The sequence below is a fragment of the Phalangium opilio genome, unplaced genomic scaffold, assembly GCF_054372755.1.
Source record: "Phalangium opilio isolate 3A_F unplaced genomic scaffold, DU_Popi_V2 ptg001421l_1, whole genome shotgun sequence".
In the NCBI taxonomy this organism is placed as follows: Eukaryota; Metazoa; Arthropoda; class Arachnida; order Opiliones; family Phalangiidae; genus Phalangium; species Phalangium opilio.
Genome location: NW_028324258.1, coordinates 3,214,893 through 3,241,259, shown reverse-complemented (window position 1 = coordinate 3,241,259; position 26,367 = coordinate 3,214,893). Strand labels below are relative to the sequence as shown.

At 37.4% G+C, this 26,367-nt stretch overlaps 9 non-coding genes and 54 pseudogenes across 9 annotated transcripts; 9 read left to right on the top strand and 54 right to left on the bottom strand.

The window, feature by feature from the left end:
• Positions 1-135: 135 nt before the first annotated feature.
• On the bottom strand, positions 136-238 carry LOC149583713 (5S ribosomal RNA; annotated as a pseudogene).
• Positions 239-360: 122 nt separating this feature from the next.
• Positions 361-463, bottom strand: LOC149583712 (5S ribosomal RNA; annotated as a pseudogene).
• Positions 464-584: 121 nt separating this feature from the next.
• On the bottom strand, positions 585-687 carry LOC149583711 (5S ribosomal RNA; annotated as a pseudogene).
• Positions 688-824: 137 nt separating this feature from the next.
• On the bottom strand, positions 825-943 carry LOC149583710 (5S ribosomal RNA; annotated as a pseudogene).
• A 122-nt stretch (positions 944-1,065) lies between these two features.
• On the bottom strand, positions 1,066-1,168 carry LOC149583709 (5S ribosomal RNA; annotated as a pseudogene).
• A 347-nt stretch (positions 1,169-1,515) lies between these two features.
• On the bottom strand, positions 1,516-1,634 carry LOC149583708 (5S ribosomal RNA; annotated as a pseudogene).
• A 137-nt stretch (positions 1,635-1,771) lies between these two features.
• LOC149583707 (5S ribosomal RNA) lies at positions 1,772-1,890 on the bottom strand. Its single transcript, XR_016380472.1, has one exon. It is a non-coding gene; the product is annotated as a 5S ribosomal RNA (ribosomal RNA).
• A 122-nt stretch (positions 1,891-2,012) lies between these two features.
• Positions 2,013-2,115, bottom strand: LOC149583706 (5S ribosomal RNA; annotated as a pseudogene).
• A 122-nt stretch (positions 2,116-2,237) lies between these two features.
• Positions 2,238-2,356, bottom strand: LOC149583705 (5S ribosomal RNA; annotated as a pseudogene).
• Positions 2,357-2,493: 137 nt separating this feature from the next.
• LOC149583704 (5S ribosomal RNA) lies at positions 2,494-2,612 on the bottom strand. Its single transcript, XR_016380503.1, has one exon. It is a non-coding gene; the product is annotated as a 5S ribosomal RNA (ribosomal RNA).
• A 347-nt stretch (positions 2,613-2,959) lies between these two features.
• LOC149583703 (5S ribosomal RNA) lies at positions 2,960-3,062 on the bottom strand (annotated as a pseudogene).
• A 122-nt stretch (positions 3,063-3,184) lies between these two features.
• Positions 3,185-3,303, bottom strand: LOC149583702 (5S ribosomal RNA; annotated as a pseudogene).
• A 376-nt stretch (positions 3,304-3,679) lies between these two features.
• Positions 3,680-3,798, bottom strand: LOC149583701 (5S ribosomal RNA; annotated as a pseudogene).
• Positions 3,799-3,920: 122 nt separating this feature from the next.
• Positions 3,921-4,023, bottom strand: LOC149583700 (5S ribosomal RNA; annotated as a pseudogene).
• A 343-nt stretch (positions 4,024-4,366) lies between these two features.
• Positions 4,367-4,485, bottom strand: LOC149583699 (5S ribosomal RNA; annotated as a pseudogene).
• Positions 4,486-4,607: 122 nt separating this feature from the next.
• LOC149583698 (5S ribosomal RNA) lies at positions 4,608-4,726 on the bottom strand (annotated as a pseudogene).
• Positions 4,727-4,864: 138 nt separating this feature from the next.
• LOC149583697 (5S ribosomal RNA) lies at positions 4,865-4,983 on the bottom strand (annotated as a pseudogene).
• A 136-nt stretch (positions 4,984-5,119) lies between these two features.
• On the bottom strand, positions 5,120-5,238 carry LOC149583696 (5S ribosomal RNA). Its single transcript, XR_016380429.1, has one exon. It is a non-coding gene; the product is annotated as a 5S ribosomal RNA (ribosomal RNA).
• Positions 5,239-5,813: 575 nt separating this feature from the next.
• On the bottom strand, positions 5,814-5,916 carry LOC149583695 (5S ribosomal RNA; annotated as a pseudogene).
• A 136-nt stretch (positions 5,917-6,052) lies between these two features.
• Positions 6,053-6,171, bottom strand: LOC149583694 (5S ribosomal RNA). The gene has a single exon (XR_016380562.1). It is a non-coding gene; the product is annotated as a 5S ribosomal RNA (ribosomal RNA).
• A 347-nt stretch (positions 6,172-6,518) lies between these two features.
• Positions 6,519-6,621, bottom strand: LOC149583693 (5S ribosomal RNA; annotated as a pseudogene).
• A 122-nt stretch (positions 6,622-6,743) lies between these two features.
• On the bottom strand, positions 6,744-6,846 carry LOC149583692 (5S ribosomal RNA; annotated as a pseudogene).
• Positions 6,847-6,968: 122 nt separating this feature from the next.
• Positions 6,969-7,087, bottom strand: LOC149583691 (5S ribosomal RNA; annotated as a pseudogene).
• Positions 7,088-7,225: 138 nt separating this feature from the next.
• Positions 7,226-7,344, bottom strand: LOC149583690 (5S ribosomal RNA; annotated as a pseudogene).
• Positions 7,345-7,466: 122 nt separating this feature from the next.
• On the bottom strand, positions 7,467-7,569 carry LOC149583689 (5S ribosomal RNA; annotated as a pseudogene).
• A 137-nt stretch (positions 7,570-7,706) lies between these two features.
• Positions 7,707-7,825, bottom strand: LOC149583688 (5S ribosomal RNA; annotated as a pseudogene).
• Positions 7,826-7,947: 122 nt separating this feature from the next.
• On the bottom strand, positions 7,948-8,050 carry LOC149583687 (5S ribosomal RNA; annotated as a pseudogene).
• Positions 8,051-8,396: 346 nt separating this feature from the next.
• Positions 8,397-8,515, bottom strand: LOC149583686 (5S ribosomal RNA; annotated as a pseudogene).
• Positions 8,516-8,637: 122 nt separating this feature from the next.
• Positions 8,638-8,756, bottom strand: LOC149583685 (5S ribosomal RNA; annotated as a pseudogene).
• Positions 8,757-8,894: 138 nt separating this feature from the next.
• Positions 8,895-9,013, bottom strand: LOC149583684 (5S ribosomal RNA). The gene has a single exon (XR_016380471.1). It is a non-coding gene; the product is annotated as a 5S ribosomal RNA (ribosomal RNA).
• Positions 9,014-9,134: 121 nt separating this feature from the next.
• Positions 9,135-9,237, bottom strand: LOC149583683 (5S ribosomal RNA; annotated as a pseudogene).
• A 137-nt stretch (positions 9,238-9,374) lies between these two features.
• On the bottom strand, positions 9,375-9,493 carry LOC149583682 (5S ribosomal RNA; annotated as a pseudogene).
• Positions 9,494-10,096: 603 nt separating this feature from the next.
• On the bottom strand, positions 10,097-10,199 carry LOC149583681 (5S ribosomal RNA; annotated as a pseudogene).
• Positions 10,200-10,546: 347 nt separating this feature from the next.
• On the bottom strand, positions 10,547-10,665 carry LOC149583680 (5S ribosomal RNA; annotated as a pseudogene).
• Positions 10,666-10,787: 122 nt separating this feature from the next.
• On the bottom strand, positions 10,788-10,890 carry LOC149583679 (5S ribosomal RNA; annotated as a pseudogene).
• Positions 10,891-11,025: 135 nt separating this feature from the next.
• Positions 11,026-11,145, bottom strand: LOC149583678 (5S ribosomal RNA; annotated as a pseudogene).
• Positions 11,146-11,283: 138 nt separating this feature from the next.
• On the bottom strand, positions 11,284-11,402 carry LOC149583677 (5S ribosomal RNA). The gene has a single exon (XR_016380501.1). It is a non-coding gene; the product is annotated as a 5S ribosomal RNA (ribosomal RNA).
• A 122-nt stretch (positions 11,403-11,524) lies between these two features.
• Positions 11,525-11,627, bottom strand: LOC149583676 (5S ribosomal RNA; annotated as a pseudogene).
• Positions 11,628-11,765: 138 nt separating this feature from the next.
• Positions 11,766-11,884, bottom strand: LOC149583675 (5S ribosomal RNA). The gene has a single exon (XR_016380470.1). It is a non-coding gene; the product is annotated as a 5S ribosomal RNA (ribosomal RNA).
• A 122-nt stretch (positions 11,885-12,006) lies between these two features.
• LOC149583674 (5S ribosomal RNA) lies at positions 12,007-12,109 on the bottom strand (annotated as a pseudogene).
• Positions 12,110-12,247: 138 nt separating this feature from the next.
• On the bottom strand, positions 12,248-12,367 carry LOC149583673 (5S ribosomal RNA; annotated as a pseudogene).
• Positions 12,368-12,729: 362 nt separating this feature from the next.
• Positions 12,730-12,848, bottom strand: LOC149583672 (5S ribosomal RNA; annotated as a pseudogene).
• A 136-nt stretch (positions 12,849-12,984) lies between these two features.
• LOC149583671 (5S ribosomal RNA) lies at positions 12,985-13,087 on the bottom strand (annotated as a pseudogene).
• A 138-nt stretch (positions 13,088-13,225) lies between these two features.
• On the bottom strand, positions 13,226-13,344 carry LOC149583670 (5S ribosomal RNA). The gene has a single exon (XR_016380469.1). It is a non-coding gene; the product is annotated as a 5S ribosomal RNA (ribosomal RNA).
• A 122-nt stretch (positions 13,345-13,466) lies between these two features.
• On the bottom strand, positions 13,467-13,569 carry LOC149583669 (5S ribosomal RNA; annotated as a pseudogene).
• Positions 13,570-13,707: 138 nt separating this feature from the next.
• LOC149583668 (5S ribosomal RNA) lies at positions 13,708-13,827 on the bottom strand (annotated as a pseudogene).
• Positions 13,828-14,188: 361 nt separating this feature from the next.
• On the bottom strand, positions 14,189-14,291 carry LOC149583667 (5S ribosomal RNA; annotated as a pseudogene).
• Positions 14,292-14,429: 138 nt separating this feature from the next.
• LOC149583666 (5S ribosomal RNA) lies at positions 14,430-14,549 on the bottom strand (annotated as a pseudogene).
• Positions 14,550-14,912: 363 nt separating this feature from the next.
• Positions 14,913-15,031, bottom strand: LOC149583665 (5S ribosomal RNA; annotated as a pseudogene).
• A 121-nt stretch (positions 15,032-15,152) lies between these two features.
• LOC149583664 (5S ribosomal RNA) lies at positions 15,153-15,272 on the bottom strand (annotated as a pseudogene).
• Positions 15,273-16,117: 845 nt separating this feature from the next.
• Positions 16,118-16,236, top strand: LOC149583663 (5S ribosomal RNA; annotated as a pseudogene).
• Positions 16,237-17,786: 1,550 nt separating this feature from the next.
• Positions 17,787-17,905, bottom strand: LOC149583662 (5S ribosomal RNA; annotated as a pseudogene).
• A 363-nt stretch (positions 17,906-18,268) lies between these two features.
• On the bottom strand, positions 18,269-18,388 carry LOC149583661 (5S ribosomal RNA; annotated as a pseudogene).
• An 845-nt stretch (positions 18,389-19,233) lies between these two features.
• Positions 19,234-19,352, top strand: LOC149583660 (5S ribosomal RNA; annotated as a pseudogene).
• A 1,550-nt stretch (positions 19,353-20,902) lies between these two features.
• Positions 20,903-21,021, bottom strand: LOC149583659 (5S ribosomal RNA; annotated as a pseudogene).
• A 362-nt stretch (positions 21,022-21,383) lies between these two features.
• LOC149583658 (5S ribosomal RNA) lies at positions 21,384-21,503 on the bottom strand (annotated as a pseudogene).
• Positions 21,504-23,997: 2,494 nt separating this feature from the next.
• On the top strand, positions 23,998-24,117 carry LOC149583657 (5S ribosomal RNA; annotated as a pseudogene).
• A 137-nt stretch (positions 24,118-24,254) lies between these two features.
• LOC149583656 (5S ribosomal RNA) lies at positions 24,255-24,357 on the top strand (annotated as a pseudogene).
• Positions 24,358-24,479: 122 nt separating this feature from the next.
• LOC149583655 (5S ribosomal RNA) lies at positions 24,480-24,598 on the top strand. Its single transcript, XR_016380506.1, has one exon. It is a non-coding gene; the product is annotated as a 5S ribosomal RNA (ribosomal RNA).
• A 359-nt stretch (positions 24,599-24,957) lies between these two features.
• LOC149583654 (5S ribosomal RNA) lies at positions 24,958-25,078 on the top strand (annotated as a pseudogene).
• Positions 25,079-25,441: 363 nt separating this feature from the next.
• LOC149583653 (5S ribosomal RNA) lies at positions 25,442-25,560 on the top strand (annotated as a pseudogene).
• A 136-nt stretch (positions 25,561-25,696) lies between these two features.
• LOC149583652 (5S ribosomal RNA) lies at positions 25,697-25,815 on the top strand (annotated as a pseudogene).
• Positions 25,816-26,177: 362 nt separating this feature from the next.
• LOC149583651 (5S ribosomal RNA) lies at positions 26,178-26,296 on the top strand (annotated as a pseudogene).
• Positions 26,297-26,367: the final 71 nt, after the last annotated feature.

Below are 26,367 nucleotides of genomic sequence, written 5' to 3'. Positions count from 1 at the left end.
TATGGCCGTTGCCGAGAGTACTAGTTAATAATTCGAATTTAATTAACCTTCATATTTATAAAACAATAACAAAAAGAAGATATGTTTGGTTTTTTCATATCTGGTGGAATTTAAAAGAGGAAACAAAAAGGAAAAAGCCAACGGCACGCAGTGTTCCCAAGTACTGACTGCGCTCGACGCTGCTTAACTTCGGTGATCGGACGAGAACCGGTGTATTCAGCATGATATGGCCGTTGCCGAGAGTGCTAGTTAATAATTTGAATTCAATTAAACTTCATCTTTATAAAACAATAACAAAAAGAAGATATGTTTGCTTTTTTCATATCTGGTGGAATTTAAAAGAGGAAACAAAAAGGAAAAAGCCAACGGCACGCTGTTTTCCCAAGTACTGACTGCGCTCGACGCTGCTTAACTTCGGTGAACGGACGAGAACCGGTGTTTTCAGCGTGATATGGCCGTTGCCGAGAGTACTTGTTAATAATTCGAATTTAATTAACCTTCATCTTTATAAAACAATAACAAAAAGAAGATATGTTTGCTTTTTCATATCTGGTGGAATTTTAAAGAGGAAACAAAAAGGAAAAAGCCAACGGCACGCTGTGTTCCCAAGTACTGACTGCGCTCGACGCTGCTTAACTTCGGTGATCGGACGAGAACCGGTGTTTTCAGCGTGATATGGCCGTTGCCGAGAGTGCTAGTTAATAATTCGAATTTAAATTAAGTGAGACAAATTAACCTTCATCTTTTTATAACAATAACAAAAAGAAAATAAGTTTGCTTTTTTCATATCTATTGGAATTTAAAAAAGGAAAAAAAAGTGAAAAAGCCAACGGCACGCAGTGTTCCTAAGTGGTCTCCCTCCCAAGTACTGACTGTGCTCGACGCTTTTTAACTTCGGTGATCGGACGAGAACCGGTGTTTTCATCGTGATATGGCCGTTACCGAAAGTGCTATTTAATAATTTGAATTTAATTAACTTTCATCTTTATAAAACAATATCAAAAAGAAGATATGTTTGGTTTTTTCATATCTGGTGGAATTTAAAAGAGGAAACAAAAAGGAAAAAGCCAACGGCACGCAGTGTTCCCAAGTACTGACTGCGCTCGACGCTGCTTAACTTCGGTGATCGGACGAGAACCGGTGTTTTCAGCGTGATATGGCCGTTGCTGAGAGTGCTAGATAATAATTTGAATTTAATTAACTTTCATCTTTATAAAACAATATCAAAAAGAAGATATGTTTTCTTTTTTCATATCTGGAGGAATTTAAAAGAGGAAACAAAAAGGAAAAAGCCAAAGGCACGCAGTGTTCCCAAGTACTGACTGCGCTCGACGCTGCTTAACTTCGGTGATAGGACTAGAACCGGTGTTTTCAGCGTGATATGGCCGTTGCCGAGAGAGCTAGTTAGTAATTTGAATTTAATTCACTTTCATCTTTATAAAACAATATCAAATAGAAGATATGTTTGCTTTTTTCATATCTATTGGAATTTATAAGTGGAAAAAAAAGTGAAAAAGCCAACGGCACGCAGTTTTCCTAAGTGGTCTCCCTCCCAAGTACTGACTGCGCTCGACGCTTCTTAACTTCGGTGATCGGACGAGATCCGGTGTTTTCAGCGTGATATGGCCGTTGACTAAAGTGCTAGATAATAATTCGAATTTAAATTAAGTGAGACAATTTGACCTTCATCTTTTTAAAACATTAACAAAAAGAAAATATGTTTGCTTTTTTCATATCTATTGGAATTTAAAAGAGGAAAAAAAATTAAAAAAGCCAACGGCACGCAGTGTTCCTAAATGGTCTCCCGCCCAAGTACTGACTGCGCTCGACGCTGCTTAACTTCGGTGATCGGACGAGAACCGGTGTATTCAGCATGATATGGCCGTTGCCGAGAGAGCTAGTTAATAATTTGAATTTAATTAACCTTCATCTTTATAAAACAATAACAAAAAGAAGATATGTTTGCTTTTTTCATATCTGGTGGAATTTTAAAGAGGAAACAAAAAGGAAAAAGCCAACGGCACGCTGTGTTCCCAAGTACTGACTGCGCTCGACGCTGCTTAACTTCGGTGATCGGACGAGAACCGGTGTTTTCAGCGTGATATGGCCGTTGCTGAGAGTGCTAGATAATAATTTGAATTTAATTAACTTTCATCTTTATAAAACAATATCAAAAAGAAGATATGTTTGGTTTTTTCATATCTATTGGAATTTAAAGGAGGAAAAAAAAGTGAAAAAGCCAACGGCACGCAGTTTTCCTAAGTGGTCTCCATCCCAAGTACTGACTGCGCTCGACGCTTCTTAACTTCGGTGATCGGACGAGATCCGGTGTTTTCAGCGTGATATGGCCGTTGCCTAAAGTGCTAGATAATAATTCGAATTTAAATTAAGTGAGACAATTTGACCTTCATCTTTTTAAAACAATAACAAAAAGAAAATATGTTTGCTTTTTTCATATCTATTGGAATTTAAAAGAGGAAAAAAAATTAAAAAAGCCAACGGCACGCAGTGTTCTTAAATGGTCTCCCGCCCAAGTACTGACTGCGCTCGACGCTGCTTAACTTCGGTGATCGGACGAGAACCGGTGTATTCAGCATGATATGGCCGTTGCCGAGAGAGCTAGTTAATAATTTGAATTTAATTAACCTTCATCTTTATAAAACAATAACAAAAAGAAGATATGTTTGCTTTTTTCATATCTGGTGGAATTTTAAAGAGGAAACAAAAAGGAAAAAGCCAACGGCACGCTGTGTTCCCAAGTACTGACTGCGCTCGACGCTTCTTAACTTCGGTGATCGGACGAGAACCGGTGTTTTCAGCGTGATATGGCCGTTGCTGAGAGTGCTAGATAATAATTTGAATTTAATTAACTTTCATCTTTATAAAACAATATCAAAAAGAAGATATGTTTGCTTTTTTCATATCTGGAGGAATTTAAAAGAGGAAACAAAAAGGAAAAAGCCAAAGGCACGCAGTGTTCCCAAGTACTGACTGCGCTCGACGCTGCTTAACTTCGGTGAACGGACGAGAACCGGTGTTTTCAGCGTGATATGGCCGTTGCCGAGAGTACTTATTAATAATTCGAATTTAATTAACCTTCATATTTATAAAACAATAACAAAAAGAAGATATGTTTGGTTTTTTCATTTCTGGTGGAATATAAAAGAGGAAACAAAAAGGAAAAAGCCAACGGCACGTAGTGTTCCTAAGTGGTCTCCCTCCCAAGTACTGACTGCGCTCGACGCTGCTTAACTTCGGTGATCGGACGAGAACCGGTGTATTCAGCATGATATGGCAGTTGCCGAGAGTGCTAGTTAATAATTCGAATTTAAATTAAGTGAGAAAATTAACCTTCATCTTTTTAAAACAATAACAAAAAGAAAATTATGTTTGGTTTTTTCATATCTGTTGGAATTTAAAAGAGGAAACAAAAAGGAAAAAGCCAACGGCACGCAGTGCTCCCAAGTACTGACTGCGCTCGACGCTGCTTAACTTCGGTGATCGGTCGAGAACAGGTGTTTTCAGCGTGATATGGCCGTTGCTGAGAGTGCTAGTTAATAATTCGAATTTATATTACGTGAGACAAATTAACCTTCATCTTTTTAAAACAATAACAAAAAGAAAATAAGTTTGCATTTTTCATATCTATTGGAATTTAAAAGAGGAAAAAAAGTGAAAAAGCCAACGGCACGCAGTGTTCCTAGGTGGTCTCCCTCCCAAGTACTGACTGCGCTCGACGCTGCTTATCTTCGGTGATAGGACTAGAACCGGTGTTTTCAGCGCGATATGGCCGTTACCGAAAGTGCTATTTAATAATTTGAATTTAATTAACTTTCATCTTTATAAAACAATATCAAAAAGAAGATATGTTTGGTTTTTTCATATCAGGTGGAATTTAAAAGAGGAAACAAAAAGGAAAAAGCCAACGGCACGCAGTGTTCCCAAGTACTGACTGCGCTCGACGCTGCTTAACTTCGGTGATCGGACGAGAACCGGTGTTTTCAGCGTGATATGGCCGTTGCTGAGAGTGCTAGATAATAATTTGAATTTAATTAACTTTCATCTTTATAAAACAATATCAAAAAGATATGTTTTCTTTTTTCATATCTGGAGGAATTTAAAAGAGGAAACAAAAAGGAACAAGCCAAAGGCACGCAGTGTTCCCAAGTACTGACTGCGCTCGACGCTACTTAACTTCGGTGATAGGACTAGAACCGGTGTTTTCAGCGTGATATGGCCGTTGCCGAGAGAGCTAGTTAATAATTTGAATTTAATTCACTTTCATCTTTATAAAACAATATCAAATAGAAGATATGTTTGCTTTTTTCATATCTATTGGAATTTATAAGTGGAAAAAAAAGTGAAAAACCAACGGCACGCAGTGTTCCTAACTGGTCTCCCTCCCAAGTACTGACTGCGCTCGACGCTGCTTAACTTCGGTGATCGGACGAGAACCGTTGTTTTCAGCGTGATATGGCCGTTACCGAAAGTGCTATTTCATAATTTGAATTTAATTAACTTTCATCTTTATAAAACAATATCAAAAAGAAGATATGTGTGGTTTTTTCATATCTATTGGAATTTAAAGGAGGAAAAAAAAGTGAAAAAGCCAACGGCACGCAGTTTTCCTAAGTGGTCTCCCTCCCAAGTACTGACTGCGCTCGACGCTTCTTAACTTCGGTGATCGGACGAGATCCGGTGTTTTCAGCGTGATATGGCCGTTGCCTAAAGTGCTAGATAATAATTCGAATTTAAATTAAGTGAGACAATTTGACCTTCATCTTTTTAAAACAATAACAAAAAGAAAATATGTTTGCTTTTTTCATATCTATTGGAATTTAAAAGAGGAAAAAAAAAGTGAAAAAGCCAACGGCACGCAGTTTTCCTAAGTGGTCTCCCTCCCAAGTACTGACTGCGCTCGACGCTTCTTAACTTCGGTGATCGGACGAGATCCGGTGTTTTCAGCGTGATATGGCCGTTGCCTAAAGTGCTAGATAATAATTCGAATTTAAATTAAGTGAGACAATTTGACCTTCATCTTTTTAAAACAATAACAAAAAGAAAATATGTTTGCTTTTTTCATATCTATTGGAATTTAAAAGTGAAAAAAAAGTGAAAAAGCCAACGGCACGCAGTGTTCCTAAGAGGTCTCCCTCCCAAGTACTGACTGCGCTCGACGCTGCTTAACTTCGGTGATCGGACGAGAACCGGTGTATTCAGCATGATATGGCCGTTGCCGAGAGTGCTAGTTAATAATTTGAATTCATTTAAACTTCATCTTTATAAAACAATAACAAAAAGAAGATATGTTTGCTTTTTTCATATCTGGTGGAATTTAAAAGAGGAAACAAAAAGGAAAAAGCCAACGGCACGCTGTGTTCCCAAGTACTGACTGCGCTCGACGCTGCTTAACTTCGGTGAACGGACGAGAACCGGTGTTTTAAGCGTGATATGGCCGTTGCCGAGAGTACTAGTTAATAATTCGAATTTAATTAACCTTCATATTTATAAAACAATAACAAAAAGAAGATATGTTTGGTTTTTTCATATCTGGTGGAATTTAAAAGAGGAAACAAAAAGGAAAAAGCCAACGGCACGCAGTGTTCCCAAGTACTGACTGGGCTCGACGCTGCTTAACTTCGGTGAACGGACGAGAACCGGGGTTTTCAGCGTGATATGGCCGTTGCCGAGAGTACTTGTTAATAATTCGAATTTAATTAACCTTCATATTTATAAAACAGTAACAAAAAGAAGAAGATATGTTTGGTTTTTTCATTTCTGGTGGAATTTAAAAGAGGAAACAAAAAGGAAAAAGCCAACGGCACGCAGTGTTCCCAAGTACTGACTTCGCTCGACGCTGCTTAACTTCAATGATCGGACGAGAACCGGTGTTTTCAGCGTGATATGGCCGTTGCCGAGAGTGCTAGATAATAATTCGAATTTAAATTAAGTGAGACAAATTGACCTTCATCTTTTTAAAACAATAACAAAAAGAAAATATGTTTGCTTTTTTCATATCTATTGGAATTTAAAAGTGAAAAAAAAGTGAAAAAGCCAACGGCACGCAGTGTTCCTAAGTGGTCTCCCTCCCAAGTACTGACTGCGCTCGACGCTGCTTAACTTCGGTGATCGGACGAGAACCGGTGTATTCAGCATGATATGGCCGTTGCCGAGAGTGCTAGTTAATAATTTGAATTCATTTAAACTTCATCTTTATAAAACAATAACAAAAAGAAGAAATGTTTGCTTTTTTCATATCTGGTGGAATTTAAAAGAGGAAACAAAAAGGAAAAAGCCAACGGCACGCTGTGTTCCCAAGTACTGACTGCGCTCGACGCTGCTTAACTTCGGTGAACGGACGAGAACCGGTGTTTTAAGCGTGATATGGCCGGTACCGAGAGTACTAGTTAATAATTCGAATTTAATTAACCTTCATATTTATAAAACAATAACAAAAAGAAGATATGTTTGGTTTTTTCATATCTGGTGGAATTTAAAAGAGGAAACAAAAAGGAAAAAGCCAACGGCACGCAGTGTTCCCAAGTACTGACTGCGCTCGACGCTGCTTAACTTCGGTGATCGGACGAGAACCGGTGTATTCAGCATGATATGGCCGTTGCCGAGAGTGCTAGTTAATAATTTGAATTCAATTAAACTTCATCTTTATAAAACAATAACAAAAAGAAGATATGTTTGCTTTTTTCATATCTGGTGGAATTTAAAAGAGGAAACAAAAAGGAAAAAGCCAACGGCACGCTGTGTTCCCAAGTACTGACTGCGCTCGACGCTGCTTAACTTCGGTGAACGGACGAGAACCGGTGTTTTCAGCGTGATATGGCCGTTGCCGAGAGTACTTGTTAATAATTCGAATTTAATTAACCTTCATATTTATAAAACAATATCAAAAAGAAGATATGTTTGGTTTTTTCATATCTATTGGAATTTAAAGGAGGAAAAAAAAGTGAAAAAGCCAACGGCACGCAGTTTTCCTAAGTGGTCTCCCTCCCAAGTACTGACTGCGCTCGACGCTTCTTAACTTCGGTGATCGGACGAGATCCGGTGTTTTCAGCGTGATATGGCCGTTGCCTAAAGTACTAGATAATAATTCGAATTTAAATTAAGTGAGACAATTTGACCTTCATCTTTTTAAAACAATAACAAAAAGAAAATATGTTTGCTTTTTTCATATCTATTGGAATTTAAAAGAGGAAAAAAAAATTAAAAAAGCCAACGGCACGCAGTGTTCCTAAATGGTCTCCTGCCCAAGTACTGACTGCGCTCGACGCTGCTTAACTTCGGTGATCGGACGAGAACCGGTGTATTCAGCATGATATGGCCGTCGCCGAGAGAGCTAGTTAATAATTTGAATTTAATTAACCTTCATCTTTATAAAACAATAACAAAAAGAAGATATGTTTGCTTTTTTCATATCTGGTGGAATTTTAAAGAGGAAACAAAAAGGAAAAAGCCAACGGCACGCTGTGTTCCCAAGTACTGACTGCGCTCGACGCTGCTTAACTTCGGTGATCGGACGAGAACCGGTGTTTTCAGCGTGATATGGCCGTTGCCGAGAGTGCTAGTTAATAATTCGAATTTAAATTAAGTGAGACAAATTAACCTTCATCTTTTTATAACAATAACAAAAAGAAAATAAGTTTGCTTTTTTCATATCTATTGGAATTTAAAAAAGGAAAAAAAAGTGAAAAAGCCAACGGCACGCAGTGTTCCTAAGTGGTCTCCCTCCCAAGTACTGACTGTGCTCGACGCTTTTTAACTTCGGTAATCGGACGAGAACTGGTGTTTTCATCGTGATATGGCCGTTACCGAAAGTGCTATTTAATAATTTGAATTTAATTAACTTTCATCTTTATAAAACAATATCAAAAAGAAGATATGTTTGGTTTTTTCATATCTGGTGGAATTTAAAAGAGGAAACAAAAAGGAAAAAGCCAACGGCACGCAGTGTTCCCAAGTACTGACTGCGCTCGACGCTGCTTAACTTCGGTGATCGGACGAGAACCGGTGTTTTCAGCGTGATATGGCCGTTGCTGAGAGTGCTAAATAATAATTTGAATTTAATTAACTTTCATCTTTATAAAACAATATCAAAAAGAAGATATGTTTTCTTTTTTCATATCTGGAGGAATTTAAAAGAGGAAACAAAAAGGAAAAAGCCAAAGGCACGCAGTGTTCCCAAGTACTGACTGCGCTCGACGCTGCTTAACTTCGGTGATAGGACTAGAACCGGTGTTTTCAGCGTGATATGGCCGTTGCCGAGAGAGCTAGTTAATAATTTGAATTTAATTCACTTTCATCTTTATAAAACAATATCAAATAGAAGATATGTTTGCTTTTTTCATATCTATTGGAATTTATAAGTGGAAAAAAAAGTGAAAAACCAACGGCACGCAGTGTTCCTAACTGGTCTCCCTCCCAAGTACTGACTGCGCTCGACGCTGCTTAACTTCGGTGATCGGTTGAGAACCGTTGTTTTCAGCGTGATATGGCCGTTACCGAAAGTGCTATTTCATAATTTGAATTTAATTAACTTTCATCTTTATAAAACAATATCAAAAAGAAGATATGTTTGGTTTTTTCATATCTATTGGAATTTAAAGGAGGAAAAAAAAGTGTAAAAGCCAACGGCACGCAGTTTTCCTAAGTGGTCTCCCTCCCAAGTACTGACTGCGCTCGACGCTTCTTAACTTCGGTGATCGGACGAGATCCGGTGTTTTCAGCGTGATATGGCCGTTGCCTAAAGTGCTAGATAATAATTTGAATTTAAATTAAGTGAGACAATTTGACCTTCATCTTTTTAAAACAATAACAAAAAGAAAATATGTTTGCTTTTTTCATATCTATTGGAATTTAAAAGAGGAAAAAAAAATTAAAAAAGCCAACGGCACGCAGTGTTCCTAAATGGTCTCCCGCCCAAGTACTGACTGCGCTCGACGCTGCTTAACTTCGGTGATCGGACGAGAACCGGTGTATTCAGCATGATATGGCCGTTGCCGAGAGAGCTAGTTAATAATTTGAATATAATTAACCTTCATCTTTATAAAACAATAACAAAAAAAGATATGTTTGCTTTTTTCATATCTGGTGGAATTTTAAAGAGGAAACAAAAAGGAAAAAGCCAACGGCACGCTGTGTTCCCAAGTACTGACTGCGCTCGACGCTGCTTAACTTCGGTGATCGGACGAGAACCGGTGTTTTCAGCGTGATATGGCCGTTGCCGAGAGTGCTAGTTAATAATTCGAATTTAAATTAAGTGAGACAATTTAACCTTCATCTTTTTATAACAATAACAAAAAGAAAATAAGTTTGCTTTTTTCATATCTATTGGAATTTAAAAAAGGAAAAAAAAGTGAAAAAGCCAACGGCATGCAGTGTTCCTAAGTGGTCTCCCTCCCAAGTACTGACTGCGCTCGACGCTTTTTAACTTCGGTGATCGGACGAGAACCGGTGTTTTCATCGTGATATGGCCGTTACCGAAAGTGCTATTTAATAATTTGAATTTAATTAACTTTCATCTTTATAAAACAATATCAAAAAGAAGATATGTTTGGTTTATTCATATCTGGTGTAATTTAAAAGAGGAAACAAAAAGGAAAAAGCCAACGGCACGCAGTGTTCCCAAGTACTGACTGCGCTCGACGCTGCTTAACTTCGGTGATCGGACGAGAACTTGTGTTTTCAGCGTGATATGGCCGTTGCTGAGAGTGCTAGATAATATTTCGAATTTAAATTAAGTGAGACAAATTGACCTTCATCTTTTTAAAACAATAACAAAAAGAAAATATTTTTGCTTTTTTCATACCTATTGGAATATAAATGAGGAAAAAAAAAATTAAAAGCCAACGGCACGCAGTGTTAATAAAGTGGCCTCCCTCCCAAGTACTGACTACGCTCGACGCTGCTTAACTTCGGTGATCGGACGAGAACCGGTGTATTCAGAGGGTATGGCCGTACCCGAGAGTGCTAGTTAATAATTTGAATTCAATTAACCTTCATCTTTATAAAACAATAACAAAAAGAAGATATGTTTGCTTTTTTCATATCTGGTGGAATTTAAAGGAGGAAACAAAAAGGAAAAAGCCAACGGCACGCTGTGTTCCCAAGTACTGACTGCGCTCGACGCTGCTTAACTTCGGTGATCGGACGAGAACCGGTGTTTTCAGCGTGATATGGCCGTTGCTGAGAGTGCTAGATAATAATTTGAATTTAATTAACTTTCATCTTTATAAAACAATATCAAAAAGAAGATATGTTTGCTTTTTTCATATCTGGAGGAATTTAAAAGAGGAAACAAAAAGGAAAAGCCAAAGGCACGCAGTGTTCCCAAGTACTGACTGCGCTCGACGCTGCTTAACTTCGGTGAACGGACGAGAACCGGTGTTTTCAGCGTGATATGGCCGTTGCGGAGAGTACTTGTTAATAATTCGAATTTAATTAACCTTCATATTTATAAAACAATAACAAAAAGAAAATTATGTTTGGTTTTTTCATATCTATTGGAATTTAAAAGAGGAAAAAAAAGTGAAAAAGCCAACCGCACGCAGTGTTCCTAAGTGGTCTCCCTCCCAAGTACTGACTGCGCTCGACGCTGCTTAACTTCGGTGATCGGACGAGAGCCGGTGTATTCAGCGTGATATAGCCGTTGCCGAGAGTGCTAGTTAAAAATTTGAATTTAATTAACGTTCATCTTTATAAAACAATAACAAAAAGAAGATATGTTTGCTTTTTTCATATCTGGTGGAATTTAAAAGAGGAAACAAAAAGGAAAAAGCCAACGGCACGCTGTGTTCCCAAGTACTGACTGCGCTCGACGCTGCTTAACTTCGGTGATCGGACGAGAACCGGTGTTTTCAGCGTGATATGGCCGTTGCTGAGAGTGCTAGATAATAATTCGAATTTAAATTAAGTGAGACAAATTGACCTTCATCTTTTTAAAACAATAACAAAAAGAAAATAAGTTTGCTTTTTTCATATCTATTGGAATTTAAAAGTGGAAAAAAGTGAAAAAGCCAACGGCACGCAGTGTTCCAAAAGTGGTCTCGCTCCCAAGTACTGACTGCGCTCGACGCTGCTTAACTTCGGTGATCGGACGAGAACCGGTGTTTTCAGCGTGATATGGCCGTTGCCTAGAGTGCTAGATAATAATTCGAATTTAAATTAAGTGAGACAATTTGACCTTCATCTTTTTAAAACAATAACAAAAAGAAAATAAGTTTGCTTTTTTCATATATATTGGAATTGAAAAGAGGAAAAAAAAATTAAAAAAGCCAACGGCACGCAGTGTTCCTAAATGGTCTCCCGCCCAAGTACTGACTGCGCTCGACGCTGCTTAACTTCGGTGATCGGACGAGAACCGGTGCATTCAGCATGATATGGCCGTTGCCGAGAGTGCTAGTTAATAATTTGAATTTAATTAACGTTCATCTTTATAAAACAATAACAAAAAGAAGATATGTTTGCTTTTTTCATATCTGGTGGAATTTAAAAGAGGAAACAAAAAGGAAAAAGCCAACGGCACGCTGTGTTCCCAAGTACTGACTGCGCTCGACGCTGCTTAACTTCGGTGATCGGACGAGAACCGGTGTTTTCAGCGTGATATGGCCGTTGCTGAGAGTGCTAGATAATAATTCGAATTTAAATTAAGCGAGACAAATTGACCTTCATCTTTTTAAAACAATAACAAAAAGAAAATAAGTTTGCTTTTTTCATATATATTGGAATTGAAAAGAGGAAAAAAAAATTAAAAAAGCCAACGGCACGCAGTGTTCCTAAATGGTCTCCCGCCCAAGTACTGACTGCGCTCGACGCTGCTTAACTTCGGTGATCGGACGAGAACCGGTGTATTCAGCATGATATGGCCGTTGCCGAGAGTGCTAGTTAATAATTTGAATTTAATTAACGTTCATCTTTATAAAACAATAACAAAAAGAAGATATGTTTGCTTTTTTCATATCTGGTGGAATTTAAAAGAGGAAACAAAAAGGAAAAAGCCAACGGCACGCTGTGTTCCCAAGTACTGACTGCGCTCGACGCTGCTTAACTTCGGTGATCGGACGAGAACCGGTGTTTTCAGCGTGATATGGCCGTTGCTGAGAGTGCTAGATAATAATTCGAATTTAAATTAAGTGAGACAAATTGACCTTCATCTTTTTAAAACAATAACTAAAAGAAAATATGTTTGCTTTTTTCATACCTAATGGAATTTAAAAGAGGAAAAAAAAAATTAAAAAGCCAACGGCACGCAGTGTTAATAAAGTGGTCTCCCTCCCAAGTACTGACTGCGCTCGACGCTGCTTAACTTCGGTGATCGGGCGAGAACCGTTGTTTTCAGCGTGATATGGCCGTTACCGAAAGTGCTATTTAATAATTTGAATTTAATTAACTTTCATCTTTATAAAACAATATCAAAAAGAAGATATGTTTGGTTTTTTCATATCTGGTGGAATTTAAAAGAGGATATAAAAGTGAAAAAGGGAACGTCACGCAGTGTTTCCAAGTACTGACTGCGCTCGACGATGCTTAACTTCGGTGATAGGACTAGAACCGGTGTTTTCAGCGTGATATGGCCGTTGCCTAGAGTGCTAGTTAATAATTCGAATTTATATTACGTGAGACAAATTAACCTTCATCTTTTAAAACAATAACAAAAAGAAAATAAGTTTGCTTTTTTCATATATATTGGAATTGAAAAGAGGAAAAAAAAATTAAAAAAGCCAACGGCACGCAGTGTTCCTAAATGGTCTCGCTCCCAAGTACTGACTGCGCTCGACGCTGCTTAACTTCGGTGATCGGACGAGAACCGGTGTTTTCAGCGTGATATGGCCGTTGCCTAGAGTGCTAGTTAATAATTCGAATTTATATTACGTGAGACAAATTAACCTTCATCTTTTAAAACAATAACAAAAAGAAGATATGTTTGCTTTTTTCATATCTGGTGGAATTTAAAAGAGGAAACAAAAAGGAAAAAGCCAACGGCACGCTGTGTTCCCAAGTACTGACTGCGCTCGACGCTGCTTAACTTCGGTGATCGGACGAGAACCGGTGTTTTCAGCGTGATATGGCCGTTGCTGAGAGTGCTAGATAATAATTCGAATTTAAATTAAGCGAGACAAATTGACCTTCATCTTTTTAAAACAATAACAAAAAGAAAATAAGTTTGCTTTTTTCATATATATTGGAATTGAAAAGAGGAAAAAAAAATTAAAAAAGCCAACGGCACGCAGTGTTCCTAAATGGTCTCCCGCCCAAGTACTGACTGCGCTCGACGCTGCTTAACTTCGGTGATCGGACGAGAACCGGTGTATTCAGCATGATATGGCCGTTGCCGAGAGTGCTAGTTAATAATTTGAATTTAATTAACGTTCATCTTTATAAAACAATAACAAAAAGAAGATATGTTTGCTTTTTTCATATCTGGTGGAATTTAAAAGAGGAAACAAAAAGGAAAAAGCCAACGGCACGCTGTGTTCCCAAGTACTGACTGCGCTCGACGCTGCTTAACTTCGGTGATCGGACGAGAACCGGTGTTTTCAGCGTGATATGGCCGTTGCTGAGAGTGCTAGATAATAATTCGAATTTAAATTAAGTGAGACAAATTGACCTTCATCTTTTTAAAACAATAACTAAAAGAAAATATGTTTGCTTTTTTCATACCTAATGGAATTTAAAAGAGGAAAAAAAAAATTAAAAAGCCAACGGCACGCAGTGTTAATAAAGTGGTCTCCCTCCCAAGTACTGACTGCGCTCGACGCTGCTTAACTTCGGTGATCGGGCGAGAACCGTTGTTTTCAGCGTGATATGGCCGTTACCGAAAGTGCTATTTAATAATTTGAATTTAATTAACTTTCATCTTTATAAAACAATATCAAAAAGAAGATATGTTTGGTTTTTTCATATCTGGTGGAATTTAAAAGAGGATATAAAAGTGAAAAAGGGAACGTCACGCAGTGTTTCCAAGTACTGACTGCGCTCGACGATGCTTAACTTCGGTGATAGGACTAGAACCGGTGTTTTCAGCGTGATATGGCCGTTGCCTAGAGTGCTAGTTAATAATTCGAATTTATATTACGTGAGACAAATTAACCTTCATCTTTTAAAACAATAACAAAAAGAAAATAAGTTTGCTTTTTTCATATCTGGTTGAATTTAAAAGAGGAAACAAAAAGGAAAAAGCCAACGGCACGCTGTGTTCCCAAGTACTGACTGCGCTCGACGCTGCTTAACTTCGGTGATCGGACGAGAACCGGTGTTTTCAGCGTGATATGGCCGTTGCTGAGAGTGCTAGATAATAATTCGAATTTAAATTAAGTGAGACAAATTGACCTTCATCTTTTTAAAACAATAACTAAAAGAAAATATGTTTGCTTTTTTCATACCTAATGGAATTTAAAAGAGGAAAAAAAAAATTAAAAAGCCAACGGCACGCAGTGTTAATAAAGTGGTCTCCCTCCCAAGTACTGACTGCGCTCGACGCTGCTTAACTTCGGTGATCGGGCGAGAACCGTTGTTTTCAGCGTGATATGGCCGTTACCGAAAGTGCTATTTAATAATTTGAATTTAATTAACTTTCATCTTTATAAAACAATATCAAAAAGAAGATATGTTTGGTTTTTTCATATCTGGTGGAATTTAAAAGAGGATATAAAAGTGAAAAAGGGAACGTCACGCAGTGTTTCCAAGTACTGACTGCGCTCGACGATGCTTAACTTCGGTGATAGGACTAGAACCGGTGTTTTCAGCGTGATATGGCCGTTGCCGAGAGTGCTAGTTAATAATTCGAATTTAAATTAAGTGAGACAAATTAACCTTCATCTTTTTAAAACAATAACAAAAACAAAATAACTTTGCTTTTTTCATATCTATTGGAATTTAAAAGAGGAAAAAAAAAGTGAAAAAGCCAACGGCACGCAGTGTTCCTAAGTGGTCTCCCTCCCAAGTACTGACTGCGCTCGACGCTTCTTAACTTCGGTGATCGGCCGAGAACCGGTGTTTTCAGCGTGGTATGGCCGTTGCCAAGAGTGCTATTTAATAATTTGAATTTATTTAACCTTCATCTTTATAAAACAATAACAAAAAGAAGATATGTTTGCTTTTTTCATATCTATTGGAATTTAAAAGTGGAAAAAAAGTGAAAAAGCCAACGGCACGCAGTGTTCCAAAAGTGGTCTCCCTCCCAAGTACTGACTGCGCTCGACGCTGCTTAACTTCGGTGATCGGACGAGAACCGGTGTTTTCAGCGTGATATGGCCGTTGCCGAGAGTGCTAGTTAATAATTCGAATTTAAATTAAGTGAGACAAATTAACCTTCATCATTTTAAAACAATAACATACTCAAAGGACATCCCCGTATCTCCAGTAGAAACAGAGTTACGAGCCTGCAAAGTTTATTTTCAAAAATCAAAAGTAACCTTCTAACAATAAGTGAGACAATAAATAAGTTGACGACGATATTGAGGTAGCCTCAAGTTTAAAGTATCCTTGTATGGGGATCAAAGAGTACTATAACATATCCAAAGGAGATCCCAGTATTCTTGTAGAACAAGAGTTATGAGCCTCCAAAGTTTAGTGCAAAAATCATAAGTAACATAATAAAAATAAGTGAGACGATACCAAAGTTGACGAACATTTTGCTTAATATCTCGGCCCCTGTTTGTCGTAGCTCAATGTTTTTAGTATGGTTAGATGGAGGACAAATTGGACTAAAACATACTCAAAGGACATCCCCGTATCTCCAGTAGAAACAGAGTTACGAGCCTGCAAAGTATAGTCTAACTCATTTCCTATGGAGGTTGTTTGTTTCTTTACGTTTTGCTTAAGTACTCGGCCCCTGTTTGTCGTAGCCCAAAGTTTTTAGTATGGTTAGGTGGGGGACAAATTAGACTATAACATATCCTAAGGACATCCCGGCATCTCTAGTAGACACAGAGTTATGGGCCTGCAAATTATAGTCTAATGCATTTTCTATGGAGGGGTTTGTTTGTACACGTATTGCTTAATTACTTGACCCTGTTCTTTCGATTAACATTAAACATATCTTCTTTTTGTTATTGTTTTATAAATATTAAGGTTAATTAAATTCGAATTATTAACTAGCACTCTCGGTAACGGCCATATCACGCTGAAAACACCGGTTCTCGTCCGATCACCGAAGTTAAGAAGCGTCGAGCGCAGTCAGTACGTGGGAGGTAGACCACTTAGGAACACTGCGTGCCGTTAGCTTTTTCACTTTTTTTTTACTCTTTTAAATTCCAATAGATATGAAACAAGTTGGGAAAACCAAAATATAACCTCTCCGTGTCAAGAGGCCTACTACTACAAACGTATTTACCTAGATATGGAATTATTTCACTTTTTTGAAGTAAAAATTTACGAAATATTGAAGCAGTATTCCAAACATAGCGAATGTACAGTAAAGCAGACGACATTTTACATCCAATAAGGATAAATCTTGGACACATGGAAATCAGTCAATGGGGAAAAGAACAGGAAATGAAGTCTACGCTTCAGCTGTTTACCCTTTATTCTGAAAGCTACATTCACAACTGGTTTGCAGTGTAAACACTATCGTCTCGTCTCACCACAACAATATTCTTAGTTTGCCAACATGAATGTTTACGTTAAATAACACCAAAGCTAAATTGTAGCTAGACGCACTAATAGTCAATGCGCACCATAAAGAGAATAATAAGTCAGTATTTACTAGCCGTTAACCATTAGCCCTTTTACTAACCTTATTATTATTATTTAAGAGTGTATTTAACTTTCGGCTCACTCTGAACCGTTGATGTCTGTTCATTTCAGACACGAAAATCAAAGCCAAAAGTTTACTTCACCTCAGGCCTCAATTATTTACTCTTTGTTTCACTAAGCCTATTGCGGAAAATTCTTGCTATACGCGCCTGAGTCTAGGTCTTAGTTTTCTTCATGAAATTTCTAAACCAAGGATTATTCTATATACAGATGTAGTATAGCTTACGCAATATATAAACAGCCATTTCAAATAACAATATTAAAATAAATCTTTGGAATATCAAAATGAAACAGAGCTTTTAAGCTACAAAAGTACTAAATGCATCATAATTACGAAAAATACTTCCACATATTCACTTTATATTATGGAAAAAGGGAATATTAAGGTTCTGTATGATTTCTTAACACATCAGCACAAGGCTAACTGCTAACGCGACGCACTAGTGTAACAATGGACGGACACACACAGACAAAAACATAGACTGCTTTTTAAATCTTTCCGTATTAATTTTGAGTTGAGAAACAAGATTATCTTTAATATTTAAATAAATATAATTATTTTTAATTATTTTAATCTTCAATTATTAACATTAATAATAGTTAAATCGTTTAAAATAAAGTTATACCTATTATCTTCTCAAACTTTTCTAATATTGACGTTTAAAATGAAGGGTACCCCTCTTGCCCGCTTTCTTCAAATTTCGGGATATATATACGATTCGTTTCCATTATAATAGTAAGGAAAAAGCGTAATTGCGAAAACCTTTGATGGCCGATCCCACCTTACGTTTCTCGTAACCCTAGCTGATCGCCGCGTATATCCTAAAACCAAACGATGATAATGGAGTAGAAGCCAATGATACAGTGATATGGCCGTTGCCTAGAGTGCTAGATAATAATTCGAATTTAAATTAAGTGAGACAATTTGACCTTCATCTTTTTAAAACAATAACAAAAAGAAAATAAGTTTGCTTTTTTCATATATATTGGAATTGAAAAGAGGAAAAAAAAATTAAAAAAGCCAACGGCACGCAGTGTTCCTAAATGGTCTCCCGCCCAAGTACTGACTGCGCTCGACGCTGCTTAACTTCGGTGATCGGACGAGAACCGGTGTATTCAGCATGATAGGGCCGTTGCCGAGAGAGCTAGTTAATAATTTGAATTTAATTAACCTTCATCTTTATAAAACAATAACAAAAAGAAGATATGTTTGCTTTTTTCATATCTGGTGGAATTTAAAAGAGGAAACAAAAAGGAAAATGCCAACGGCACGCTGTGTTCCCAAGTACTGACTGCGCTCGATGCTGCTTAACTTCGGTGATCGGACGAGAACCGGTGTTTTCAGCGTGATATGGCCGTTGCTGAGAGTGCTAGATAATAATTCGAATTTAAATTAAGTGAGACAAATTGACCTTCATCTTTTTAAAACAATAACTAAAAGAAAATATGTTTGCTTTTTTCATACCTAATGGAATTTAAAAGAGGAAAAAAAAAATTAAAAAGCCAACGGCACGCAGTGTTAATAAAGTGGTCTCCCTCCCAAGTACTGACTGCGCTCGACGCTGCTTAACTTCGGTGATCGGACGAGAACCGGTGTTTTCAGCGTGATATGGCCGTTGCCGAGAGTGCTAGTTAATAATTCGAATTTAAATTAAGTGAGACAAATTAACCTTCATCATTTTAAAACAATAACATACTCAAAGGACATCCCCGTATCTCCAGTAGAAACAGAGTTACGAGCCTGCAAAGTTTATTTTCAAAAATCAAAAGTAACCTTCTAACAATAAGTGAGACAATAAATAAGTTGACGACGATATTGAGGTAGCCTCAAGTTTAAAGTATCCTTGTATGGGGATCAAAGAGTACTATAACATATCCAAAGGAGATCCCAGTATTCTTGTAGAACAAGAGTTATGAGCCTCCAAAGTTTAGTGCAAAAATCATAAGTAACATAATAAAAATAAGTGAGACGATACCAAAGTTGACGAACATTTTGCTTAATATCTCGGCCCCTGTTTGTCGTAGCTCAATGTTTTTAGTATGGTTAGATGGAGGACAAATTGGACTAAAACATACTCAAAGGACATCCCCGTATCTCCAGTAGAAACAGAGTTACGAGCCTGCAAAGTATAGTCTAACTCATTTCCTATGGAGGGGGTTTGTTTCTTTACGTTTTGCTTAAGTACTCGGCCCCTGTTTGTCGTAGCCCAAAGTTTTTAGTATGGTTAGGTGGGGGACAAATTAGACTATAACATATCCTAAGGACATCCCGGTATCTCTAGTAGACACAGAGTTATGGGCCTGCAAATTATAGTCTAATGCATTTTCTATGGAGGGGTTTGTTTGTACACGTATTGCTTAATTACTTGACCCTGTTCTTTCGATTAACATTAAACATATCTTCTTTTTGTTATTGTTTTATAAATATTAAGGTTAATTAAATTCGAATTATTAACTAGCACTCTCGGTAACGGCCATATCACGCTGAAAACACCGGTTCTCGTCCGATCACCGAAGTTAAGAAGCGTCGAGCGCAGTCAGTACGTGGGAGGTAGACCACTTAGGAACACTGCGTGCCGTTAGCTTTTTCACTTTTTTTTTACTCTTTTAAATTCCAATAGATATGAAACAAGTTGGGAAAACCAAAATATAACCTCTCCGTGTCAAGAGGCCTACTACTACAAACGTATTTACCTAGATATGGAATTATTTCACTTTTTTGAAGTAAAAATTTACGAAATATTGAAGCAGTATTCCAAACATAGCGAATGTACAGTAAAGCAGACGACATTTTACATCCAATAAGGATAAATCTTGGACACATGGAAATCAGTCAATGGGGAAAAGAACAGGAAATGAAGTCTACGCTTCAGCTGTTTACCCTTTATTCTGAAAGCTACATTCACAACTGGTTTGCAGTGTAAACACTATCGTCTCGTCTCGCCACAACAATATTCTTAGTTTGCCAACATGAATGTTTACGTTAAATAACACCAAAGCTAAATTGTAGCTAGACGCACTAATAGTCAATGCGCACCATAAAGAGAATAATAAGTCAGTATTTACTAGCCGTTAACCATTAGCCCTTTTACTAACCTTATTATTATTATTTAAGAGTGTATTTAACTTTCGGCTCACTCTGAACCGTTGATGTCTGTTCATTTCAGACACGAAAATCAAAGCCAAAAGTTTACTTCACCTCAGGCCTCAATTATTTACTCTTTGTTTCACTAAGCCTATTGCGGAAAATTCTTGCTATACGCGCCTGAGTCTAGGTCTTAGTTTTCTTCATGAAATTTCTAAACCAAGGATTATTCTATATACAGATGTAGTATAGCTTACGCAATATATAAACAGCCATTTCAAATAACAATATTAAAATAAATCTTTGGAATATCAAAATGAAACAGAGCTTTTAAGCTACAAAAGTACTAAATGCATCATAATTACGAAAAATACTTCCACATATTCACTTTATATTATGGAAAAAGGGAATATTAAGGTTCTGTATGATTTCTTAACACATCAGCACAAGGCTAACTGCTAACGCGACGCACTAGTGTAACAATGGACGGACACACACAGACAAAAACATAGACTGCTTTTTAAATCTTTCCGTATTAATTTTGAGTTGAGAAACAAGATTATCTTTAATATTTAAATAAATATAATTATTTTTAATTATTTTAATCTTCAATTATTAACATTAATAATAGTTAAATCGTTTAAAATAAAGTTATACCTATTATCTTCTCAAACTTTTCTAATATTGACGTTTAAAATGAAGGGTACCCCTCTTGCCCGCTTTCTTCAAATTTCGGGATATATATACGATTCGTTTCCATTATAATAGTAAGGAAAAAGCGTAATTGCGAAAACCTTTGATGGCCGATCCCACCTTACGTTTCTCGTAACCCTAGCTGATCGCCGCGTATATCCTAAAACCAAACGATGATAATGGAGTAGAAGCCAATGATACAGTGATATGGCCGTTGCCTAGAGTGCTAGATAATAATTCGAATTTAAATTAAGTGAGACAATTTGACCTTCATCTTTTTAAAACAATAACAAAAAGAAAATAAGTTTGCTTTTTTCATATATATTGGAATTGAAAAGAGGAAAAAAAAATTAAAAAAGCCAACGGCACGCAGTGTTCCTAAATGGTCTCCCGCCCAAGTACTGACTGCGCTCGACGCTGCTTAACTTCGGTGATCGGACGAGAACCGGTGTATTCAGCATGATAGGGCCGTTGCCGAGAGAGCTAGTTAATAATTTGAATTTAATTAACCTTCATCTTTATAAAACAATAACAAAAAGAAGATATGTTTGCTTTTTTCATATCTGGTGGAATTTAAAAGAGGAAACAAAAAGGAAAATGCCAACGGCACGCTGTGTTCCCAAGTACTGACTGCGCTCGATGCTGCTTAACTTCGGTGATCGGACGAGAACCGGTGTTTTCAGCGTGATATGGCCGTTGCTGAGAGTGCTAGATAATAATTCGAATTTAAATTAAGTGAGACAAATTGACCTTCATCTTTTTAAAACAATAACTAAAAGAAAATAAGTTAGCTTTTTTCATACCTAATGGAATTTAAAAGAGGAAAAAAAAATTAAAAAGCCAACGGCACGCAGTGTTAATAAAGTGGTCTCCCTCCCAAGTACTGACTGCGCTCGACGCTGCTTAACTTCGGTGATCGGGCGAGAACCGTTGTTTTCAGCGTGATATGGCCGTTACCGAAAGTGCTATTTAATAATTTGAATTTAATTAACTTTCATCTTTATAAAACAATATCAAAAAGAAGATATGTTTGGTTTTTTCATATCTGGTGGAATTTAAAAGAGGATATGAAAGTGAAAAAGGCAACGTCACGCAGTGTTTCCAAGTACTGACTGCGCTCGACGCTGCTTAACTTCGGTGATAGGACTAGAACCGGTGTTTTCAGCGTGATATGGCCGTTGCCGAGAGTGCTAGTTAATAATTCGAATTTAAATTAAGTGAGACAAATTAACCTTCATCTTTTTAAAACAATAACAAAAACAAAATAAGTTTGCTTTTTTCATATCTATTGGAATTTAAAAGAGGAAAAAAAAGTGAAAAAGCCAACGGCACGCAGTGTTCCTAAGTGGTCTCCCTCTCAATTGTAGCTAGACGCACTAATAGTCAATGCGCACCATAAAGAGAATAATAAGTCAGTATTTACTAGCCGTTAACCATTAGCCCTTTTACTAACCTTATTATTATTATTTAAGAGTGTATTTAACTTTCGGCTCACTCTGAACCGTTGATGTCTGTTCATTTCAGACACGAAAATCAAAGCCAAAAGTTTACTTCACCTCAGGCCTCAATTATTTACTCTTTGTTTCACTAAGCCTATTGCGGAAAATTCTTGCTATACGCGCCTGAGTCTAGGTCTTAGTTTTCTTCATGAAATTTCTAAACCAAGGATTATTCTATATACAGATGTAGTATAGCTTACGCAATATATAAACAGCCATTTCAAATAACAATATTAAAATAAATCTTTGGAATATCAAAATGAAACAGAGCTTTTAAGCTACAAAAGTACTAAATGCATCATAATTACGAAAAATACTTCCACATATTCACTTTATATTATGGAAAAAGGGAATATTAAGGTTCTGTATGATTTCTTAACACATCAGCACAAGGCTAACTGCTAACGCGACGCACTAGTGTAACAATGGACGGACACACACAGACAAAAACATAGACTGCTTTTTAAATCTTTCCGTATTAATTTTGAGTTGAGAAACAAGATTATCTTTAATATTTAAATAAATATAATTATTTTTAATTATTTTAATCTTCAATTATTAACATTAATAATAGTTAAATCGTTTAAAATAAAGTTATACCTATTATCTTCTCAAACTTTTCTAATATTGACGTTTAAAATGAAGGGTACCCCTCTTGCCCGCTTTCTTCAAATTTCGGGATATATATACGATTCGTTTCCATTATAATAGTAAGGAAAAAGCGCAATTGCGAAAACCTTTGATGGCCGATCCCACCTTAGGGAGGCTAGACGTTTCTCGTAACCCTAGCTGATCGCCGCGTATATCCTAAAACCAAACGATGATAATGGAGTAGAAGCCAATGATACAGATTGGTGTCTATGTGGAATAGACGGAAGACCAGTGGATGGTGGTGTTAGAAGCCAATGTTACAGATTGGTGTCTATGTGGAATAGACGGAAGACCAGTGGATGGTGGTGTTAGAAGCCAATGATACAGATTGGTGTCTATATGGAATAGACGGAAGACCAGTGGATGGTGGTGTTAGAAGCCAGTGTAAGTGCGGACTGGTGTCAATGTGGGATTGACAAAGAATAGAAGATGGTGGTGGTGGAAGCCAGAAAAGTACCAGACTGGTGTTCATATGGGATGGAAGAAGACCAAACATGGTGGTGTGAGAACTCAAGTATAGAGTAGCCAACGGAGAGAAAAACAATTTTCCAAATTTCTGTGAACTGTCAACGCGGTCCGGAAATTGGGAACACGTTTGCTCCGATACGCAAACTGCGAACGCGGAGACGTGGGTGTAACAACGGACAGACAGACAGACAGACAGACACACACACACACACACAGACAGACAGACACGGCCGTTACAGAACCTCTCCTGGGCTACGTCACACGGAGAGGTAAAAAGCAAACTTAATTTCTTTTTGTTATTGTTTTAAAAAGATGAAGGTTAATTTGTCTCACTTAATTTAAATTCGAATTATTAACTAGCACTCTCGGCAACGGCCATATCACGCCTAAAACACCGGTTCTAGTCCTATCACCGAAGTTAAGCAGCGTCGAGCGCAGTCAGTACTTGGAAACACTGCGTGCCGTTGGCTTTTTTAATTTTTTTTTTCCTCTTTTAAATTCCAATAGATATGAAAAAAGCAAACATATTTTCTTTTTGTTATTGTTTTAAAAAGATGAAGGTCAATTTGTCTCACTAAATTTAAATTCGAATTATTATCTAGCACTCTTGGCAACGGCAATACCACGCTGAAAACACCGGTTCTAGTCCTATCACCGAAGTTAAGCAGCGTCGAGCGCAGTCAGTACTTGGAAACACTGCGTGACGTTGCCTTTTTCACTTTCATATCCTCTTTTAAATTCCACCAGATATGAAAAAACCAAACATATCTTCTTTTTGATATTGTTTTATAAAGATGAAAGTTAATTAAATTCAAATTATTAAATAGCACTTTCGGTAACGGCCATATCACGCTGAAAACAACGGTTCTCGCCCGATCACCGAAGTTAAGCAGCGTCGAGCGCAGTCAGTACTTGGGAGGGAGAACACTTTATTAATACTGCGTGCCGTTGGCTTTTTAATTTTTTTTTCCTCTTTTAAATTCCATTAGGTATGAAAAAAGCAAATATATTTTCTTTTAGTTATTGTTTTAAAAAGATGAAGGTCAATTTGTCTCACTTAATTTAAATTCGAATTATTATCTAGCACTCTCAGCAACGGCCATATCACGCTGAAAACACCGGTTCTCGTCCGATCACCGAAGTTAAGCAGCGTCGAGCGCAGTCAGTACTTGGGAACACAGCGTGCCGTTGGCATTTTCCTTTTTGTTTCCTCTTTTAAATTCCACCAGATATGAAAAAAGCAAACATATCTTTTTTTTGTTATTGTTTTATAAAGATGAAGGTTAATTAAATTCAAATTATTAACTAGCTCTCTCGGCAACGGCCATATCATGCTGAATACACCGGTTCTCGTCCGATCACCGAAGTTAAGCAGCGTCGAGCGCAGTCAGTACTTGGGCGGGAGACCATTTCGGAACACTGCGTGCCGTTGGCTTTTTTAATTTTTTTTCCTCTTTTCAATTCCAATATATATGAAAAAAGCAAACTTATTTTCTTTTGTTATTGTTTGAAAAAGATGAAGGTCAATTTGTCTCACTTAATTTAAATTCGAATTATTATCTAGCACTCTCAGCAACGGCCATATCGCGCTGAAAACAACGGTTCTCGTCCGATCACCGAAGTTAAGCAGCGTCGAGCGCAGTCAGTACTTGGGAACACAGCGCGCCGTTGGCTTTTCCTTTTTGTTTCCTCTTTTAAATTCCACCAGATATGAAAAAAGCAAACATATCAATTTTTGTTATTGTTTTATAAAGATGAACGTTAATTAAATTCAAATTATTAACTAGCACTCTCGGCAACGGCTATATCACGCTGAATACACCGGTTCTCGTCCGATCACCGAAGTTAAGCAGCGCGTCGAGCGCAGTCAGTACTTGGGAGGGAGACCACTTAGGAACACTGCGTGCGGTTGGCTTTTTCACTTTTTTTTCCTCTTTTAAATTCCAATAGATATGAAAAAACCAAACATAATTTTCTTTTTGTTATTGTTTTAAAAAGATGAAGGTCAATTTGTCTCGCTTAATTTAAATTCGAATTATTAACTAGCACTCTCAGCAACGGCCATATCACGCTGAAAACACCGGCTCTCGTCCGTTCACCGAAGTTAAGCAGCGTCGAGCGCAGTCAGTACTTGGGAACACAGCGTGCCGTTGGCTTTTTCCTTTTTGTTTCCTCTTTTAAATTCCACCAGATATGAAAAAAGCAAAAATATCTTCTTTTTGTTATTGTTTTATAAAGATGAACTTTAATTGAATTCAAATTATTAACTAGCACTCTCGGCAACGGCCATATCATGCTGAATACACCGGTTCTCGTCCGATCACCGAAGTTAAGCAGCGTCGAGCGCAGTCAGTACTTGGGAGGCAGACCACTTGGGAACAGTGCGTGCCGTTGGCTTTTTCACTTTTTTTACTCTTTTAAATTCCAATAGATATGAAAAAAGCAAACTTATTTTCTTTTTATTACTGTTATAAAAAGATGAAGGTTAATTTGTCTCACTTAATTTAAATTCGAATTATTAACTAGCACTCTCGGCAACGGCCATATCGCGCTGAAAACACCGGTTCTAGTCCTATCACCGAAGATAAGAAGCGTCGAGCGCAGTCAGTACTTGGGAGGGAGACCACTTAGGAACACTGCGTGCCGTTGGCTTTTTCACTTTTTTTTCACTTTTAAATGCCAATAGATATGAAAAAAGCAAACTTATTTTCTTTTTATTACTGTTTTAAAAAGATGAAGGTTAATTTGTCTCACGTAATATAAATTCGAATTATTAACTAGCACTCTCAGCAACGGCCATATCACGCTGAAAACACCGGTTCTCGTCCGATCACCGAAGTTCAGCAGCTTCGAGCGCAGTTAGTACTTGGGAGCACTGCGTGCCGTTGGCTTTTTCCTTTTTGTTTCCTCTTTTAAATTCCAACAGATATGAAAAAAGCAAACATAATTTTCTTTTTGTTATTGTTTTATAAAGATGAACGTTAATTAAATTCAAATTATTAACTAGCACTCTCGGCAACGGCTATATCACGCTGAATGCACCGGTTCTCGTCCGATGACCGAAGTTAAGCAGCGACGAGAGCAGTCAGTACTTGGGAGGGAGACCACTTAGGAACACTGCGTGCCGTTGGCTTTTTCACTTTTTTTTCCTCTTTTAAATTCCAATAGCTATGAAAAAACCAAACATAATTTTCTTTTTGTTAT